The sequence below is a fragment of the Anguilla anguilla genome, chromosome 10 (genome assembly GCF_013347855.1).
Source record: "Anguilla anguilla isolate fAngAng1 chromosome 10, fAngAng1.pri, whole genome shotgun sequence".
Lineage (NCBI taxonomy): Eukaryota > Metazoa > Chordata > Actinopteri > Anguilliformes > Anguillidae > Anguilla > Anguilla anguilla.
The window spans coordinates 20-14,834 of NC_049210.1; the positions used below are offsets into that span (position 1 = coordinate 20).

The window sequence follows — 14,815 nt, forward strand, 5'->3', positions numbered from 1 at the left end:
CCCAGGGTTCCAAGACACATATTGAATAGATAGTGAAACAAAGAAAAATAGTAAATAACTAGTAGCAAGTAAATAAGTAAATTATAATTCAAAATGGAGACAAAGAAATTGTATTTTTCCTTATTAAAAGTATTTTTTCTTTTATGTGCAGAAAGATAAGTTGATAGAAGGATTAGACAACCAATGCGGATAATGATACTTGTACATTTGTTGATTGGTCATGTCAGATGACAAGCCCGCCCTAACTTCCTCTGGTCAAGATGGCTTAAGCGACAGCAGACATGCGAAAATTTCTCTGAACAGATTAAGCTAATTCGAAGTGAATTACAAGTGAATTTAGGATACAATTGCAGATATTTTATTGAGGAGTGACAGTAACTTGAAAAGAAACAGATTTATAAAGAAATAACGAAGATTTGCAACGTTCTTCTATCGCCCTGTGTGACGGCCGCGTGAAAGAAAATTTTCTGCATTCGCCATTAAGATCGTTGAAAACCGAACTTTGTACAACTTTGAACATATTCCTTGGTGAGTCCGCATTCTAAGACTATCTATCTTATTTCACTGCCGTAGTATCAGTTAGCTTGGGTGTCTTCAGAAACGAAAATGTTAAACGTAGTCGTAATAAAAAAAGATCCGAAAATGAAGGTTGCTAAGTAGCTAGCTTCATGTGATTTAAAGGTCTGGTAGTAGCAGCTAGCTAAGTTGGCTAGCTATAGCAACTCGCGGCTAAACCGGCAAATGTGTATAATTGATGTGTGGGGTGTAGGCCGGGCTAACAGCAGGGCTGTTTCCTGCTTTGTGATTGTGGTGGTAGACGAACCAGGCAGTTCGCCACATAGCAAGCTGAAAATATATTGAAGCGGGGACAATGTGATGTAACGTTAGCTAGAAGAAGGGCATTTGAAAATTCTCCGGTTGTGTTCTGAAAGTGTATCTCCTGTGTAATCGCATATCGCAGCCACATCGGCGTACTCTTTGTTAAATGTTATTTAAAACGAATGTATGTTGTGGTACCTTTTATTAGAAAGCTAACGTAACTAGCTAGCTAGCTAGTGCTGCGAGGAAACGTCAGTGGGTGAGTTTGGAAGCACTGCAACAAGATATGAGTAGTGAATTGAGTGAGCTAATGGTGGCTAATTCTACTTCCAGTTAATCAGAATCTAGATATGCTGACAGAATGAGAACAGATTGACAATTGATATAAGCTTTATCCAAGTTTATTTCACAGAGTAAATGGAAGGTTACAAGTGTTATACAATTTAGATGTTCACAGTGTATACTATGTCTTAATCTGAATGTACAGACTACTGATGAGTCTTTGGCTTTGTGTTGCAAGGCCGGGTTTTTTTTGTTGTTGGATTTGAACTGCTGTGCTGGATCCTGGATTCGTCCGCCCTGCTTGCCTTCGCTGGAGAGCTACAGCGGCGCGCGGACTGGCGAGCCACCCATGTGATCGACCTGAAATCTTAAAGAGAAGGAAAGAGTTCAGTTGTGCTTTCTAAGATGGTGGTAGGACAAGAGTTTGAATTCTACAAACTGGAACTCAGCAACAAGTGGTCCAACAACCACACGGACTAAACTGATTTGCACAGATAGTGTTTTAGAAAAGTGTTTTGGTGTTATAGTGTGATAAGTTTCCTTTGCATAGGTACTTTCAGTAGTACTACATAAGGGTCTTGCTTTCAAAATAAAAGTCCTCAAATCTAATTAGTGACAAATCATACTAGAACCAAATAACTAATAATAGGGATTAACTGAAACACATCAAAGAAATACTAAAAGTATGGTTAAGGTATAAAGATAGGAAAAATAGTCAAATTAGTGGAACCAGAGAAAATATAAATACAGACACAAAGTAAAAGGGCTTGGGACCAACTTGTATTTTTTTCCTTTCCCCATTTTGTAGATATGTGTACTGTTGTTGTTTAATGCTTTCTACTTTGTAATAAAAACAAAGGGTACAGAGAACCAAAAAGGGAAAATTTAAATTTAAAAGAAAAAAAATCATTCTCTTACCTTTGAAATATAGATCCTGCTTCCGTGTGCTTCATTCTTGATGTGCAAACCGCCTCTCTCTCGCGAGTCGAATCTGTTGTCTTCTGATCTGGTCCATACTTACCTGATTTTATCCATTCTAGTAACGGTGTTAATATTGAAGCACTTGTTACAGAGGAGAACCCCCTTACACAAGCAATTTGCTTGTCACTCAGACCATGTATCGAAGTTTAGTGCCATATTTTGAGTTAAAATTTTTTATTTTTCTCCAATTTAAATGTCATAAAGTAAACACAAATGTCCCATTCATGGAATGGAGAACTTAAAAAGCTGAAATACAAATGAAATTATAAATAATATAACGGTAATAGTGGTCACCCCATATCATGTCATTGGTGTTGCTGCCTCACAAAACTTTTATTTTGAAAAAAATGAAATGACTTTTATAAGTAATTTTTGGTTCAAGAGGTCATTGGAAGAAGTGTGATCAACATATGCACATGGTGAGTCTGCTGTCTCTCTTCATTTGTTATAAATTTGATGATTTATGTGTTAATTCTACATGAGGCTTTTAAATATGTCATTGGTGTTAGTCATTCATAGGAAGGGGAATTAGAAATAGATAATAGAAATGGATTAAATTATATATTTGAATGATTTTAATATGATTGAAGACATGTGGTTTGAGGTACTGTGGTGTCCATTTTGTAAAGAACCATTTGTTCGACAAATTGTCATTGGTGTTACCGTCATTGGTGTTACTACTCCTCCTGGTAACACCAATGACAATCAGTAACACCAATGACATTCTTGTGTAAATGAGCTTTTATAAAAGCTTCAACATAAGTATTTAAAGCAAAATAGCACATTGTTTCTTTTTCATAACTTTCTATTATTATTATTTTTGTCAGGTATGGCGAAATTGAGTGCAGCTGAGAAGCAGAGGTTTTATAGACAGCGCAGGGATGCTGACCCTACACGTAGAGCAGAGTATTTAGTGAAAAGGCAACAGGGTTATGCTAATGATATAGCAACAGGAAAAAGACACAACATAAATGATCTCAGTGAAAGGGCAAAGAGAGGTCAGCGCAAGGCATGGCGAGTCAACCAGGCAAGACACAGGCAACACATGAGAGCAGGAGAGACAGTCTTGACCCCCCCATCATCTCCAGGGAGTTAACCCAGCATCTCAAGGTAGAACTGAAGATATTGGGTCTCATTCACTATTATTGTAAAGTGGTTTGCATGTGCAGGTCATTTTCAATTAGCATAATACACGCTCCAGAAAAGCCCATATAAGGGCTTCTTGCTTAACCAAGATTCAAAATCAAAAGATAAACCAAAATAAACAATTGAATATCTTTGCATATAGGGTAAATGTCCCTATTAAGCCCACATACCATATAAGCCCACTTGCAACTTCTGAGTCAAATTAAAAAAAACTACATCATCACTTTTTGCTGTGTGATGTTTTTTCAAATGAAGCTGCTTGTTACGTAAATGACACTTTTTATTGTAAGTCAATCACATTTATCGATATTGAGTTATCGAAGCACATGTGTGAAGTTGCAAAAAAACGTAGGTGATTTTGGTACCCTCAGAAAATAACATTTTTAGTATATTTCTACTCTTGTTTTTGGAAAGTACTCACTTGTTATCAAAATTTAAGTGATTAGTGTTTTGAATGAGACATATGTTGGAATATTACCTGAATTAGAAATATTGTGTCTTTTGAAATCAAAATATGAGTTTTAGCACGCTAGCAAACAGACCACATGCTGCATCAATACAGTAGCTACATAGTATGGTTCATTGCAATGACATAAAGCATGATAAGCATGTATAGTTTATATTTTTGTATGCAGTTTATATTATTATACTGTTAAATAGACAATGAATGTGTATGTTTATCTTTATTTATTTTTTAATCAACATTTTTACCTGGTGGGCTTAAAGGGGACTCTAGCAAAAAAATCACACTGAGTGAGGTGGATGTAAATGAGTATAGCTAATTACTTCTCTACATGATCAATTTATACTTTTCATAATTATGTTAGTGCACCATATATAGATTTATTTCATATAGTTGTTTTTTAATGTCATGTGAGTAGAATAAAATATTCTGTCTTTTAATCATAAATTCACTGATGTTCCCTTTAAGCCCACCTGTTCCCATTAAGCCCACTTTACTGTGTTTCAATGGGGATTTTCTCCCTTTTGAACTTTGAACCATTTTCCTCCCTAATTTTGACCTCACCTGATGAATCAGCTCCATAATTCAGATAATTAATACCCACATTTAAATATCAGTGATATTGCATAGGTCAATTCATTCTGGATAGGCCTGTGTTCTATCTTAACATTAGCAATAATTTTTTAATCTTTACTTTTCAGATGAGTTTTAGTTTAAGATGACTAAAACACAAAAGAACTACAGTTCATGCCCACACATGATAGAAGCGCAAGTTCATCCTATGCAAAGCAGGGCTGTAGGGACCTGGACCATTCTATTTGCACAATCATGAGGTCGTTGAAAATCTACAAAAACAAGATGAAAGCCATGAACGACTTGTTAGCATAAGACAAAGACAACCACAACGTGGGCAAAAGATTGAAACAAACAAATAAAATAAAGCTTAGACCACCCTATAACCTATGTTATGTTACACTACTAAGATGGAGCATGGAGCAAATGATAGCCTTACTAAAACGATACAATCACCTCAAAGAGCATAGGCCTACGTTTAGTCTAGGAGAAAGTAGAAATTGCAGAAATGTTGACATCTTTCTTGTTTATTTTGTTTAAGTTATAGGCTAATGATACATGAGCTTCAATATGTTATGACTGATGTCTCCTCATAATGAACTGTATGTTTTAATGTTACTCCACAATGAACTGAATGGTTTTAAAATGTGTTTTTACAATGTTTTCAAACTACTATCCTAAATGTGATTAACATTTGAAAAGTTATTGTTTAATTGTAAATCCTGAAACTGACTTATTTACTATCCTTAGAACATTAATATTGAACCTGAAATTGTTTTTCGTTCAGTCAGTCGGTCTTCAGAAATCTTCATAAAAACACCTGCACTTTCAACCAGCTGACTGGACCAGAAATTTTGGCCAATTTCAAATGCCAACAGCACACCATAGGATAGAGATACAGACAAAATGACAACACATATTGAAAGATGAAGTATTGAAGAGTAATTTCCACTATAGTTTTGATTTTGTTCGTAAATAGTTTTTTGGCTACATTCCAAAGAAGACATGTTGTAAGTTTAGCTTTTTCTGTGTTGACAACACAGCAGAAAGGCTGGTCATGCCTATTTCAAATGCCATTTACAGGCCATAGGATAGGAGTGGAGACTAAATGAAAATAGCTATTGAGAGCTAAGAGATTACAGATTTGAATAGAACAAGTTTGTATTGTTAAGATTTTTTAAATATTTATTTATTTATCAACAAATCATGAAGTGGGCTTATTTGGAACACCCATGGGCTTAAAGGGTACATTAGGTACCCATTAACCCCATGCCAGACTTTTGACATATTTTGACAAATTAAACAATAAAAACATTAGAAATTGGTATAAATGAATTATTGACACTTCAAATGAGAGATTAGACTTTCATTTTAACTAAAATGTTCTCACTTAAATTGGGGCAGTATACATTAAAAATGTCTGAAAAGCGGATTTGGTGGGCTTAATAGGGACGTTTACCCTACACCGTTAGTGAATGAAACCCATTATGTATATAGGAAATTACAAGCGTATTCAAACAAACCTGGAATTCAGATATCAGGACTAAAATATGTCACAGTACAAGGATTTATTTAAGCATAGTAATGCATACTACACAGTGTAGCTTTGAATAAAAAAAAATAAGCTGCAAGCTGCAATAATGTGGCCAAGCAGCTTATTATCATTATTATTATTATTATTATTATTATAATAAAGCTACACTGTGTAGTTTGGGGATTAACTGCCATGATTATGAACTTTGTATATCTATATTAAAGATATTGCTTTAATAAATACAGTGCTCCCTGACTACATTACATTACAGGCATTTGGCAGACGCTCTTATCCAGAGCGACGTACAACAAAGTGTATAATCATAACCAGGAACAAGTATGACGAAACCCCTAGAGAGAAGTACCGGTCCAAGTACAGGGAACAACCGCATAGTTCAACTTGGACCCTGATGGTTAAACTGATTAACACCAACAACGAGAACGGCAACAACGCAATCTATGGAAAAAAAAAAAAAAAAAAAAAATACAAGTAGTCGTTAGGACGGGCGCATCAACTAAGTCACCTATGAAACAGCTGCCTAGTTACAACCCTAAGTTTAGTCATTTACAGGGGGGAAGGGAGGGATGGGGAGAGGTGCAGCCTGAAGAGGTGGGTCTTCAGTCGTCATTTGAAATGGGTCACAGTCTCAGCTGTTCTGACCTCCACAGGGAGGTCATTCCACCATCGTGGGGCCAGAACAGACAGGAGACGTGTTCTGGAAGTGCAGGTGCGAAGAGGGGGAGGTGCTAGGCGTCCTGAGGTAGCAGAACGGAGGGATCTGGCTGGCATGTAGGGTTTGAATATCTTCTGAAGGTATGCTGGGGCTGATCCCTTGACTGCCTGGTATGCTAGGACCAATGTTTTCAATTTGATGCCAGCTATAACAGGCAGCCAGTGGAGGGTAGTGAGCAGGGGAGTTACGTGGGAGTGTCTGGGGAGGTTGAAGACCAGACGAGCCGCAGCATTCTGAATGAGCTGCAGGGGTCTGGTGGCAGATGCCGGTAGTCCAGCCAGAAGAGAGTTGCAGTAGTCCAGGCGGGATAGAACCATTGCTTGGACCAGGAGCTGGGTTGAGTAGCTGGTGAGAAAGGGGCGGATTCTGCGGATGTTGTATAGGAAAAATCTGCATGCCCGGGTTACTGCTGCAATGTTGTTGGAGAGGGACAGCCTGTTGTCCATCATCACTCCGAGATTCTTGGCGCAGGGTGATGATGTCACTACGGTGTCCCCTAAGGAAATGGAAAAGTCGAGGAGGGGAGAGGTTGGAGCAGGAATAAAGATTAGCTCCGTCTTTCCCGGGTTGAGCTTCAGGTGGTGATTGTCCATCCAGCTCTGTATGTCCCTCAGGCAAGCGGAGATGCGGGCGGGGACCTGTGTGTCCCATGGGGAGAAGGAGAGAAAGAGTTGCGTGTCGTCGGCATAGGAATGATAGGACAAGCCATGGGCAGATATTACAGGGCCAAGGGATCTGGTGTACATGGAGAAGAGAAGGGGACCAAGGACTGAGCCCTGGGGAACTCCGGTGGTGAGGGGACGGGGTGGTGATACCTTACCCGCCCAGGCAACCTGGAAGGAGCGGTCAGAGAGGTAGGACTCAATCCAGTCAACGACTGTGCCGCGGATCCCTGTTGCTGCCAGGGAGGACAGGAGGGTAGAGTGCTCCACAATGTCAAATGCAGCGGAGAGGTCTAGAAGAATCAGGACAGAAGAGAGGGAGGCTGCTCGTGCGGCATGGAGTGACTCACTGACCGAGAGGAGTGCAGTCTCGGTCAAGTGGCCAGGCCTGAAGCCAGACTGCTGGGGATCAAGCAGGTTGTTCTCAGAGAAGAAAGCAGAGAGCTGGTTAGATGCAGCACGTTCAAGTGTTTTGGATAGGAAAGGGAGGAGAGATACCGGCCGGTAGTTCTGAATGACTGAAGGATCTAGTGTGGATTTCTTCAGCAGCGGGGTGATGTGGGCCTTCTTGAAGGATGAGGGGAAACATCCAGAAGATAGGGATGAGTTCACGAGGGAGGCCACAAAAGGGAGGATGTCTGGTGTGATTGCTTGAAGGAGAGATGAGGGGATAGGGTCGAGGGCGCAGGTGGTAGGGCGGTGGGTGAGCAGAAGCTGGGAGACTTCAGCGTCTGAGAGGAGAGAAAATGTGGAGAAACGGGGCGGAGGACGCAGAGGGGGTGAGGGGGCAGAGGACGCAGAGGGGGCAAAGGAGCTGCGGATGTCTGCAATCTTTTCCTCAAAGAATGCTGCAAAGTCATCTGCAGTGAAGGAAGACTGGGGTGGAGGAGGTGGCACGCTGAGGAGAGAAGAGAAAATAGACTTCTCTTCTTTTGTCACTGCCGCTAAGGCAAAATTCTACCAAACCAAAATTCATAACTCCATTTCTAACCCTCGTCAACTCTTCTCTGTCAGGAGAGACTGATAGGCTCAGAGGTCAGATGGGTCCCTGGATTTGTCCCACTTCCTCTCAGCAGCACAGAGGCTGGCCCTGGAGGTGCGTAGGATGTCAGACATCCATGGACTGGGAGGGGATGAACGTGCTGGCCTAGGGACTAAGGGGCATAGGGAGTCGAGTGTTGAGAGAGATGACGTCAGGGTGGAGGATGCAGAGTTAGTGGGGAGCTTGGAAAATGATTGAAGAGGGGGGAGGGAAGCAGTCACTGGGAGCAAGAGAAGAGGCTGATAGGGAGCGGAGGTTACGGCGGACAGTGACAGTGGGGATGGGAGGGGAGAGGGAGGGGGAGAGGGAGGGTGTGGGGAGAGGGGGAGGGAGAAGGAGATGAAATGATGCTGAGACGTATGCAGGGGGGTAACCGTAAGATTGGAGCTAGAGCAGGTCCTCAGGAAGATCAGGTCTAGGAGGTTGCCTGCCTTGTGGGTTGGAGGAGAGTGTTGTAGGGAGAGGTCAAAGGAGTCAAGTAGTGCTAGGAAGGCAGCAGACTGGGAGGCTTCTAGGTGGATGACTATACCAAGTCATTGGTCTTATAATGTGTCACTGGTGTTACTGCATGTTTGTTTGCTGATTTGATATTAAAGGGGCCGTTTTTGACTTTATAATAATTTTGTGTTTGTTGATTGTTGCTTTATTTATCAGTTGGCATTTTAAGGATAGTATCATTCCATTTTGAGACTGTCCTTCGGTTATTGTTGATATTATAGCAAAAACCTGATGGCGTAAATGAAAACATGTCACACAATACAACTTTACACATACCTGATTGAAATAAATAAATAAATAATAAAACATTTTTCTTTAAATTATTATCAACCTACTATGTCTTTGAGTATATGTGCAGATTGAATAGAGAAATACTATTCTGATAAGCTTTTAATGTTGTTTTTGGTATGAGTAATACCAATGACAAAAAGATGGCACAAGCATTCTTTGAGTCAATGTATAAAAATAATTAAAATACATTAAGCTTTCATTTTTGTGGATTGTTAAAGGCAAGAGGTTCATTAATATTGTACAATAAGTTTTGATTAAGTAAAATTAAATGCATTTCAAGACATGTTGCAATTCCAAATGCCACCATTTCTGTAGAATGACCCAGTTAGCATAGCCTCACAGTCACAAATAATATTGTGGCGATCCTGACAAAGACTAAGCTAGCTAGCTAGCTAGCTAGCTAGCGGGGCTGCAAAGCAATGTGGGGGGGGGGGGGGGGGGGGTTTGCATGGAATGTATATTATTGTTGTAAATAGCCAAACTGTTTGCATGTAGGCCAACATAGCGCTGCTTAACTGTAAATAGCCTGTGGGATTTTGTACAGTAGTCTTGTGAATAATCATGTTCAAACGCACTTATGTATACCCTTATGTATAAACTGCTAAACAGCACACATTCATCAGGCAATACACATTCACACAACGACAGTCATAATCCACAACCGTTTCTTACGGGGACACATTTCTCACTTCCATAATAAAACTCTTTGCAAAAACACATGATATCTCATAAAAAACACGTTCTCAACATTCAAAAATGCCAAGTTACTCAAAACTACTGATATCACAATGACGCCATGTTACAGTACTACAAACAATATAGGCTACCTTGCCTCACACAAATGACATGACATGTATTTCAAAGTATTTCAATTTTTTCCTAGTCAATTGGCCCTGTGTTTTGTAATCTTACCGTTTCACAATGTCATGCAAACTTTGTAAACCCTAACCCAGCGCACCTGCAGTTCATGAAACATTCCACAGGGTGGCAGCAGAGGACCACTTACAAATGCATTGTTCCCATGCGATGACCGTTTGGCCGTCTAGAGTGCAATAAGCCAGCTTACCTGCAGTTCATAAAACATTCCACAGGGTGGCAGCAGAGGACCACTTATAAATTTATCGTTCCCATATGAAGAACGTACGGCCATGTAGAGCATGGCATGAAATGACACGTCTTTTCTATTGTAAGGAATCCATATTAACACAGCGATCGTCAGCCAAATGGCTGATATAACTACATCGATGGATCGCTACAACTTGTTCCCACTTGCATTGAAAGATAGAAATCTACATTAACAACGTGCTCCACAAACGTTCCACATAGGCCATAGCTAGCGTCGCAGCTAAGCGAAGTGCAATATTTGTAGTTAGCATAGCCGCACAGTCACAAATAATATTGTGGCGATCCTGACAAAGACTAAGCAAGCTAGCTAGCTAGCTAGCGGGGCTGCAAAGCAATGTGGGGGGGGGTTGCATGAAATGTATATTATTGTTGTAAATAGCCAAACTGTTTGCATGTAGGCCTACAGAGCGCTGCTTAACTGTAAATAGCCTGTGGGATTTTGTACAGTAGTCTTGTAAATAATCATGTTCAAACGCACTTATGTATACCCAACTTTAGCATGAATGAGTGTCTCTGTTAGCTTGCTGGCTAGCACCGAAGCACCAAGCCGTTACCCTCAGTTCACCTGCTATTCTGTTGCAGTGAGTCACGTTGTTACAAAACACAGGGCCAAGTCACTTGAAAGAATTCAGCAAATATTGGGTAGCATTGCTTTCAAATACATCTTATGTATACAAACAGTGGCTGTCACAAAGCGTCTAAACGCAACAGAAACGCAGCTGAAATATGTTGTACTCACGGATTTGCCGGCCATCCAACGAGCCTTGATAGAGAAAACAATCAGCAAGCCCGTAGAATTAAAGCTTCCTAGGTCGCAATTTCTGTAGCCTGTTGTCCTGCTCCGTTGTCTGTTATTTCCTGGAGATGCACTTTCAGTCTTCCTAAGGTTTATAAGCCATTTTCATAGGCTTATCTTCAGGTGGGAATCCTCTTCGCTGTTTTGCTAAGCTACAACCGGAAAACTTGATTGTGGAGAATAGGAGCAGACGCATATGTCCCAGCAGGCTTTGCATATGAGGAAATAACAACAGTGTGAGAGAAATTAGGACGAAATGATCAAATTGCCTAGTTGAAACAATATGTTTTCAGCAGGATGGACATGTAGGTGAAGGTTGACATGATCACGGAGCATAGTGCCAAGTTAATGGAGTAGGCCTAATCTAACCATGAGCGAGCTTTTAATCCTTATCGAGCGGTATATATAACAGTCGCTATAAGTTTGTAACGGTTAAGTAACAAGAGAGATGTTGTGTTTTTCTCATGTTCAGCACTAGTAGCTATACTTTTGGGTGAAACTTGATTTTAAATGTAATGTTTTAATGGGGAGTTGCACAACGTACAGATAGATAGAGAACAGGGCGAGGTGTAGAAACGTGGCGTTTGCCGATAAGGTTTTGTACGGTAGCCAAGTGAAGAAATGTAGTTAGTAGAAATGGCAGAGTGGTGAACTGGTAACTTTTTAATAAAAGGAATACGTTTGCCGTCATGAAATGCATATGGGTGGCCGTCAGTGAGTTTTGCTAAAGCATATATAAGCGTAAGAAAACCTTAGTGTAAAAGAGGAAATTATCTGCCTGAGTGCGAGGCGGGATTCAATCCTTCAACCGGAGGTTCACCACACTGTCACTTTCTTAGTGCAGCACCATGACATAGCTATGCAATGCGTCAAATATCATTAGCAAACCTGTCCGTTGTCCTAAGAACAACACAGGCCGGCCGGTAAGCGCACAAGAGCTCACGTTCAATCCACATTCCTTTGCAATATTGTAGCCGGTTAATAAGTCAACGCAATAAACATATCGTCTGCACGTCTCGCGTTCGCTGGGAAGTATGGCAAACACCTCATAGATACACAATAAACACGGATCTAGACTATGTCTATTATGGATCTATTTCAAAAAACGACCCTACCTTATCTACCGTACCTCAGCAAGATGGCTGGGGGGGGACTACCCCAGCTGGTTCTGAGCGAGGGGCAGGAATACACTCAAAGTGTATTCCTGCCTCTAACTCACAACCGTGGCCGATTTAGTATCTCCGATTAACCTGTATGCATGTTTTTGGGATTGGGGAAACCTAGGTGGACACGGGGAGAACATGCAAACTCCGCACAGAGCCGAGATTCGATATCACGACCTTCGGACTGTGAGGCGACAGCGCTACCCACTGAGCCACCGTGCCACCGATTACAATGCTTGCTTGGTAAACTATCAAGGATCATCAACGATGACGTGCCCTTAGCCTCATAGCTCCAGGCTAGCTCCCGTAATTAGTACTGCTCGGTTCTTCCCGGTTTAGCAATGGCGACCTTCTACACCCGCTGTCAATAGGAGCTCCCAAATATAAACATCACTCGCCTTCATAGGATTTTCACAACGACTAAACACTCAACCGGCAAATTGGAGAAAGGCTATTCATTACATGACATGTGTATTTTTGCAACTACCAAGGTAAGAAAACAACTCTTAACTGACTCACTAGCTAATGCTAATTAACCTCAAATACTAGCCTCCGTTCTACATGGTCGCTAACATTAACTATCTGTCTAACGTTGGGTAATGCTGTGTGCTTCATCTGCTCTTCATTCTCTACCTACAACATTGTAACATGCTTTCTTAACCGCCGTTATATATCAGCCTTAGCTGTCCTTCAAGTTTTTGCTTAACTACCTAGTCAAAATTCCCTTCCGATATTGCTTGTGTCGACAGTGCTGCCACGGAAACCACGATAGATTTAGCCAGTCTAGCCACATCTATTCAAAATGTAAACGAGTAAGGCGTTCTTCACGGTCGGGAAAAATTTTATCACCACCTTAGTCTTGTTGTTAGCCACTCTTATGCATAACACTTACTAGGTAGCTACCTAACGTTATTTGCTACGCCAAAAGTATCATGGATGTGTAAGATGTGTTCACCTAAGTAATACAGACATAACCCTAACGAGACTTTTCATTGCATCTCTTATTTTATTTATTCCGTGTCCAATAAAGACACACTGTCAGGGAGGTCGGCGCGAGAGCCTGACAGTCTGTGTACTTTCCAGTAATGCACGCATTCACAAGGAGTCTGTTGCACACAGCTACAATTTCACTCAATCAACATGTCATATGCACCATTTTAAAGAACAATCTTGCCGCCTAGGAGAACTTCGTCAATGTGGTCCAGGGTGTGCCTGTTGCAAGCTTTATATTGTATTGTAGCTGTCTGTCACAGTTATTGCTTTATAAAATGTCTTGATAATCAGAATGATTGTTAACAGCCTAATTGTTGACAGGATGCAGGAGAGATGTGACCCCTGAGATCGCAATTTCCACTATCTCTCTCTCTCTCTCTCTCTCTCTCTCTGCAGCAATCCACCAGGCCGTCTCCAGATCTCTTGTGGCACGCTACCAGAAATGTGAGCCGCCCTCACATTTACTCATTTTTTTGTCATTCTGTATCTGTCTGTGTTTTTCATGTTCACTTATGCCCGTGAGAGCTTCAAAGAGAATATTGCTATTGCTCGGCCTTTAAAATACTTCAATATTTTCATGCTGAAGGTTTACACAACAGGCATGGAATGTTGTCTGATACCTCCCTGGTTTGACAGTCAGGAGGTGGGCTTCCCTGGTTACAGAGTCAGGAGATGGGGCTCCCTGGTTAGAGCTGGTTTGCTGACTTGCTCTGGTCTGTTTCCAGATGTGGATGAAGCCTCTAGGAAGTAGATCTGACATCCTGATCCGGTACCGCGGGACCTTGTTGGTGGCCGACTCCCGCCGCTCCTGGTCCGACGAGTTTGCTGGACCCGGAGCTCGCCCTCGCTGCCAAAAGTCTTACTGTTAAAAATGTTGTCTTTGCTTTTATATACAATAAAAATGAAAATGACCTAAATCAGCTTCAGGCTCACTGTTTGTACTGGTCTTTTACTCTGCTTGCTTTTTATTTTCCAACCAGCCTTTTACTAAATGTAGACTTAACATTCCTGATTTACTTTTCTGTTAGTTTGCTTTTTTTTCTCTATGATAGCACCTGACGTGTCAGAGATATGGGTCGATCCTCAGAGCGCACGTTACTTCGGCAGAAAAAAAATTATTTAATCGTGCTTCGCCCTGCTGTAATCGATGTTCTGTCTTTATGAACCTGCAAAGTGTTTCTCTGCTTATTTCAGTGGTAATGTGGGGATTGATGTTGAATTAACAATGCAGTGATTGCTTGCTACTGATGTTGCAGACCAGTGCTTTTCAAACTCTATCCTGTCCGGTTTGGCACGTTGTTTGCAAAGCTCAAATGCAATACCGCAATTCTAACAAACTGTTCATTTTTATGTGAATGTGGCTTTTTCTTCATGGCATCTACAGCCATTTCTTGTCAGGATAAGTAATCCCTCAGACCAACAAATGCACAATTAAGAAAAATTAACAATCCGTTGAAATTCTCCTACTGCAATTGTGGTTACTCTGGGAGCCAGGAAGTCAAGAGACTTTGTTTTGGCTAAGATAAGATAGACTTTATTAATCCCCAGGTGGGGGAATTTGGGTGTTACAGCAGCAGATAAAAACAACATATCACACATATAGACATAAAAGGCAGTAATGAAGTCAGCTTTTGGGACAGCTGACTGACAGTTCCATAGTCCACCCACAACAGCGAGTTCCTGAGATGTGGACAGGGGTGGGTAGACCAGGTTA

General features: G+C 41.1%; 3 long non-coding RNA genes across 3 annotated transcripts; 2 read left to right on the forward strand and 1 right to left on the reverse strand.

The window, feature by feature from the left end:
* The first annotated feature begins 221 nt into the window (after positions 1 to 221).
* Positions 222 to 1,886, forward strand: LOC118237409. Its single transcript, XR_004767159.1, has 2 exons — positions 222 to 528; positions 1,340 to 1,886. It is a non-coding gene; the product is annotated as an uncharacterized LOC118237409 (long non-coding RNA).
* On the reverse strand, positions 1,345 to 2,581 carry LOC118237410. Its single transcript, XR_004767160.1, has 2 exons — positions 2,020 to 2,581; positions 1,345 to 1,461 (listed from the first exon to the last, which is right to left on the reverse strand). It is a non-coding gene; the product is annotated as an uncharacterized LOC118237410 (long non-coding RNA).
* A 9,279-nt stretch (positions 2,582 to 11,860) lies between these two features.
* LOC118206796 lies at positions 11,861 to 14,021 on the forward strand. Its single transcript, XR_004761250.1, has 3 exons — positions 11,861 to 12,599; positions 13,498 to 13,545; positions 13,827 to 14,021. It is a non-coding gene; the product is annotated as an uncharacterized LOC118206796 (long non-coding RNA).
* The last annotated feature ends 794 nt before the right edge of the window (positions 14,022 to 14,815 follow it).